A 6,000-nucleotide genomic window follows, 5' to 3' on the forward strand; every position below is an offset into this window, starting at 1 on the left:
ACTTGAGGATATTCTTTACCGCAGTCCAGTGTGCCTTGCCAGGGTTCCCCTGATACCTGCTAACCATGCTCAAAGCAAAGGCTACATCAAGTCGAGTACACGTCATAGCATACATGATCGATCCTACAGCCGAAGCATAAGGTATTCGACTCATTTCTGCTATCTCAGCCTCAGTACTAGGGCTTTCTGTCTTACTCAATCTGTCATTACTCTGGATGGGTAACTCTCCTTTCTTGGAGTCCTACATGCCGAATCTCTTCAACACCTTATCCAAGTAAGTACGCTGACTAAGTCCAATTAGTCTTTTACTCCGGTCTCTCAAGATCCTTATCCCTAGAATATAGGCAGCTTCTCCTAGGTCCTTCATAGAGAAACACTTCCCAAGCCAAGACTTAACTTCCTGCAGAGTTGGGATGTCATTTCCTATGAGTAGTATGTCATCCACATACAATACCAAAAAGCTAACTATACTCCCACTAGCCTTGACATATACACAAGATTCATCTTCACTCCTAGAAAAGCCAAATTCTTTGACTTTCTCATCAAAGCAAAGATTCCATCTACGAGGTGCTTGCTTTAACCCTTAAATGGATTTCTCAAGCTTACACACTCTATCAGGGTAGTCTGTGTTGACAAAACCCTCTGGCTGACTCATGTAAACATCCTCAGCCAACTTTCCATTAAGGAAAGCGGTTTTAACATCCATTTGCCATATTTCATAGTCATGAAATGCGGCTATGGCTAACAGAACCCTAATAAACTTAATCTTGGCCACTGGAGAAAAGGTCTCATCATAATCAACTCCCGAAGTTTGTGAGAAACCCTTTGCAACCAGTCGTGCCTTATAAGTGTGTACATTACCATCCATGTCGGTCTTCTTCTTGAAGATCCATTTGTACCCTACAGTCTTACGACCCGGTACATTCTCAACCAAGTTCCAAACTTGATTGTCATACATGGACTGTATCTCGCTATCCATTGCCTCTTTCCACTTGGCTGACTCAGGGCCTGCCATGGCTTCCGCGTAACTGTTAGGTTCATCCAGACCTATCAGTGTCTCATCACTGATAAGTGTATCACCTTCCGCAGTAATATGGAATCCATAGTAATGCTCAGGTGCATTCCTAACCCTTGTGGAACGCCTCAGAGGTACAGACTTGTCAATTGGCTCAACAAAAGTTTCCTCCTCAAGTTGAGTGCTAGGGTTTGAAGTTCCTTCACCACTTGACTCTTGAATTTCTTCAAGGTCAACTTGCCTCCCACTGTCTCCTTGGCTTATGAACTCTTTCTCTCGAAAGAAAGCCCTCCTAGCTACAAAGACCACATTCTCACTAGGTCTGTAGAAGAGGTAACCAAAGGATTTGTGTGGGTAGCCGATAAAAATACACCTCTCACTTTGAGGTTCGAGCTTATCATGAGTCTCGCGTCTCACGAAAGCCTCGCAACCCCAAATCTTAATGTGGTCTAGTTTGGGTACTTTACCAGTCCACATCTCATGAGGAGTTTTGGCAACTTTCTTTGTGGGAACTAGATTAAGGATATGGGCGGCAGTCTCTAAGGCATACCCCTAAAATGAGATTGGTAGCGAAGCTCGACTCATCATGGAACGAACCATATCCAACAAGGTTCGATTACGCCTCTCAGCTACACCATTCAAATGCGGTGTCCTGGGAGGTGTCAATTGTGAGACAATCCCACATTCCCTAAGATAGTCGAGGAACTCTGAACTAAGATACTCACCACCTCGATCAGATCGAAGCATCTTAATGTTCCTGCCCAATTGATTCTCGACTTCCTGTTTAAACTCTTTAAACCTCTTAAAAGTCTCTGACTTATGCTTGATTAAGTAGACATATCCATATCTACTGTAATCATCAGTAAAAGTCAAATAATAACGATTAGCATCCCTTGTGGCAAGTTTGAAGGGCCCACACACATCCGGGTATATAAGATCCAACAAACCTTCACCCCTCTCACAAGAACCTGTGAAGGGTAACTTTGTCATTTTTCCAAGTAAGCATGATTCGCAACTATCATCTGACTTTAGGTCAAATGACTTCAATACTCCATCCTTTTGGAGTTGGCCTATGCGTTTCTTGCTTATATGTCCAAGACGACAATGCCATAATGATGCTTTATCCAAGTTATTATCATTAACAGAATCAATACACAATGCATTATTTCCTAAGTTATCAACCACAGATACAGTTTCATACACACCATCACAAGGTAATGCTTTAAAATAAAGAACATTATTAAAGAAAGCATTAATCGAACCAACTTCATTATCAAAGGAAAAGGTGAAACCTTGTTTATACAATGCATGAAAGGAAATAATGTTTCTTGCCATTATTAAAGAAAGCATTAATCGAACCAAATTCGATGAGCTCTTCCGCTTCTTCCCTCTTCCTTTCCCGATTGCCAAAACCGGGGCGGAGTTTGGAGTAGGAGTGTTAACAACCGACTTACCCTTAAGACCTGTTTCTGCGGATATTGAGGAGTCCCTGAAGTTTGCTGAGTGTGACCTCTTCCTTATTCATGTGATATGTCATGCGGAATTGATCATAGCACGATGGTAAGGAGTGCAAAATGATATATATTGCAAGCTCCTCAGGGAAGTTTTGTGACTGGGATACCGAGGATCACAAAACGAGGTGTGAAGTAACCATGCAAATCACTTGGTTCCCTCAAGGTTTATCACTCAATCGATGTGTCGGTAAACCACACGCGCTCCACCGATGCTATGGTAAACCTTAAGTCACCTTTTACCTACCTTGTTAAGTCCAAGTTAGTGTGCCGGTTAACCACACACGCTCCACCAACGACTTAAACAAAGTGTAAAGTGTAATTTCATGGATTAGCACCTTATTCACATTTTCCTAAAGTAACTAAGATTGGGAATTTAATAAAAGCATTTAGTTACTTTATAATATTCATCATACTTTTAATGAGAATTTATAAGTCCTTTTCTTACTCGTTCGGCTAACGACCCTCCGGCGATCAAGGAAGCGGTGGGTGAGAGTGGACACCCATTAAGTTTCCATTTTATAGGCAACAACCTTATACCCCCCTTATAGACCGGCTACGTGAATGAGGCGTACTAGCAGTAAGACGAATTGTTGTTATACATATATATATATATATATATATATATATATATATATATATATATATATATATTAGTAACTTATAATATTATAAAGTATAAGGGTTGAATTTTAACTTTTAAAATTCTAAGGGTTGGAACTAAAGTTTTAATCAAGACTTTACATGTTCCAAAACTTGAGGGCAAGTTTTGTAAACTTCCAAAACTTTTCATTTCTTATAACTTATGAATTAATTGAGTAATAAAAATGAAGACTCTTCATTTTTATAACTCTTGTGTTCTTTTAATGGCTTTAATAAAAGTGAGACTTTTGGTTTTCCATAACTTGAGGACAAGTTATGGACTCCATTAAAACACATTATGATCATGAATTAAACTACCATGAAGGTTACAAACAATTCCTATGATCATCTAATCTTCATAAGTTCAAGAACATGAATATGAACACTTTCAAGAATCAAAAATTACACTTAAAAAAAAACTTGTAATTTTAATAATTGCCATTGTAAATGGATTAGCATAAACATTACACCATCTAAAATAAGCTTTAAAACATCAAAACAGTTTAGGGTAATGTTTATAGTCCATTTCCAGCAACAAATGTGCAAACTTTCATACGAGCAGAAAACAGAAAAACAATTTTTTTTTCGAGCTGGTTGCACACAAAAAAAAAACAACAAACGAACCAGGCTGTGATACCACTGATGGGTTTTGAGCATTCTAACACTTCCTAAGTGTACATTCAACCCTAATAACCTTGGATCTATGTTTGTCTAATAATGATGCAAAGTTGAATTCCAAGGTTATATTCCTATCTAGCATACATGGGGAACATTTTTAACTTGAATGAAAGATAGAATAACTTACCTTCTTGTTAATTATGATCCTTGAAACCTTGTGAGCCTAGCACCCCAAGTGTGATGCCTCAAATGCTTCACACAACACCAAATGCAAAGGAATAAACTTTGAGAGAATCTTACACTTGCAAAATCGGCTCTAGCCCTCTTGTTTCTTAGTGTCGCCGATTTTGGTGGAGAACATGTTGCTTATATAGTGTGTCACATCTAGGGTTACACCATGTAAACCCTAATGTGGCATGACTCTTCATTTCCATGACCCATGGGTTTGTAACTCCCATGGAGCCTCCATGGAGCATTCAATGGGTTTAACCCAACTTGATTATCCATGGAGCTTTTTAGCCCACTATACAAGTTATGGATGATTTACATGATCAACCCATATATTTAATTAGTCATCTTTTGATCACTCAATTAATCCTAGATTAATTCTTGATCGATACTAATTAAATAATACTATTAATATATTAATAAACCACAAGTGTTATTTCTCTCATTTAGTCTATCCAAATGCATGATGCCATGCAACCCAAATGGACCATGCCGGGTCGGGTCAAGTGCATACCAGAAATAGTTATGGACTTAGACACCTTATCCAACAAGAAAATCAAACCGTAATCATTTAAAGAAGCTAATTTTGACACTAGGGTTAAACCCCCTTCATAAATTCGAATTTCAAGGTTAGAAGGAGCATAAATTATACGTAGGAAGCCTTTGATTCCTCTTACTTTTGCTTGGACATTCAAATCTCCACTTGCATCGATCTTAGAAGCTCTTGAGAATCAAAATCACCATTAAATCTCTCATTTTCTCTCAATCACGTTCTTACCAAGAAAATGGGAGAGAAGACCCATTAACTAGCTCTAAACTTTCTTAAGTTCTCACTTTTGGTCCCTCCTTGCAAAAGGTCTTTCAAAGTCACTCCAAACTAACTTAAATGCTTCAACTAACTTCCATAATGGACCCTCTCCATCCTAATATTAACAAAATTAGTTCAAATTAGTAAGTTGGTCAAATCTCTAGTCAAACCTAAGTTTCACCCGATTGTCACAAATGGCCCTTATAATTTTCTAAACTTCATATGAATTAATGATATAATTATCCCTTTGTGATTTATCTATATAAACAATCTTTCATTCATTTACTTTGTTAATTTAAGAACCCAATCTTAAATTTTAGGAAGTTACAATAGGAATTAAATCATGCGTAGAATGACCATCTACTCATGCACAAAGATTAAAGTTCGTTACCTTATTTCCTAAGCCTAGGTTTTGATCCAAATCTAGTCATAATTATCAATGATCATGGAAAACTATGATTCAAATCAAAATAGTCAGAATGATCATCTAAAGTCTATTACTTCGACAATAGGGAATAAAGTGAGAATATTTAACATATATAGGGAACGACGTGGTTGACTGCCACCATGACATGGTCCTCATATAAATCTCATATCCTCCAAGTCATCTGATTGGTTACGAATATTTCATTCACCACTTCGTATTGGAGATCACCACATCATGGTATTCAGAATTCAAGTCTTTTTTTTCTCCTTTTGTTTAAGCTCTTGTTTCCTGCTTCCACATCCTTCTATGCTTCCTTTTTATCTTCAGCAAGTCTTCACTGCTACAAAACATATTTTAAACATGATAACCATCTTTTGTTCCAAAATAAACATAATTATAGCTAAAAGTATTGGAAATATGCATTAAATATATGATTAATTGTGCACATATCAAAATACCCCACACATGGCTTTTGTTTTCCCTCAAGCAAAACTAATTTTATTAGTATCATATCAAGACTTCAACTACCAACATTACACAAGACAATCCATTTTGAGCCTCTAAATTACTCGAAGACCGCAATGTATCATATCAAGACTTCACCCGATTGTCACAAATGGCCCTTTAACTTTTAACATGTTCTTATTTTCACTTATAATTTTCTAAACTTCATATGAATTAATGATATAATTATCCCTTTGTGATTTATCTATATAAACAATCTTTCAATCATTTACTTTGTTAATTTAAG

The sequence above is a fragment of the Lactuca virosa genome, chromosome 1 (genome assembly GCF_052849685.1).
Source record: "Lactuca virosa cultivar CGN04683 chromosome 1, Lactuca_virosa_CGN04683_v6, whole genome shotgun sequence".
Taxonomy (NCBI): domain Eukaryota; kingdom Viridiplantae; phylum Streptophyta; class Magnoliopsida; order Asterales; family Asteraceae; genus Lactuca; species Lactuca virosa.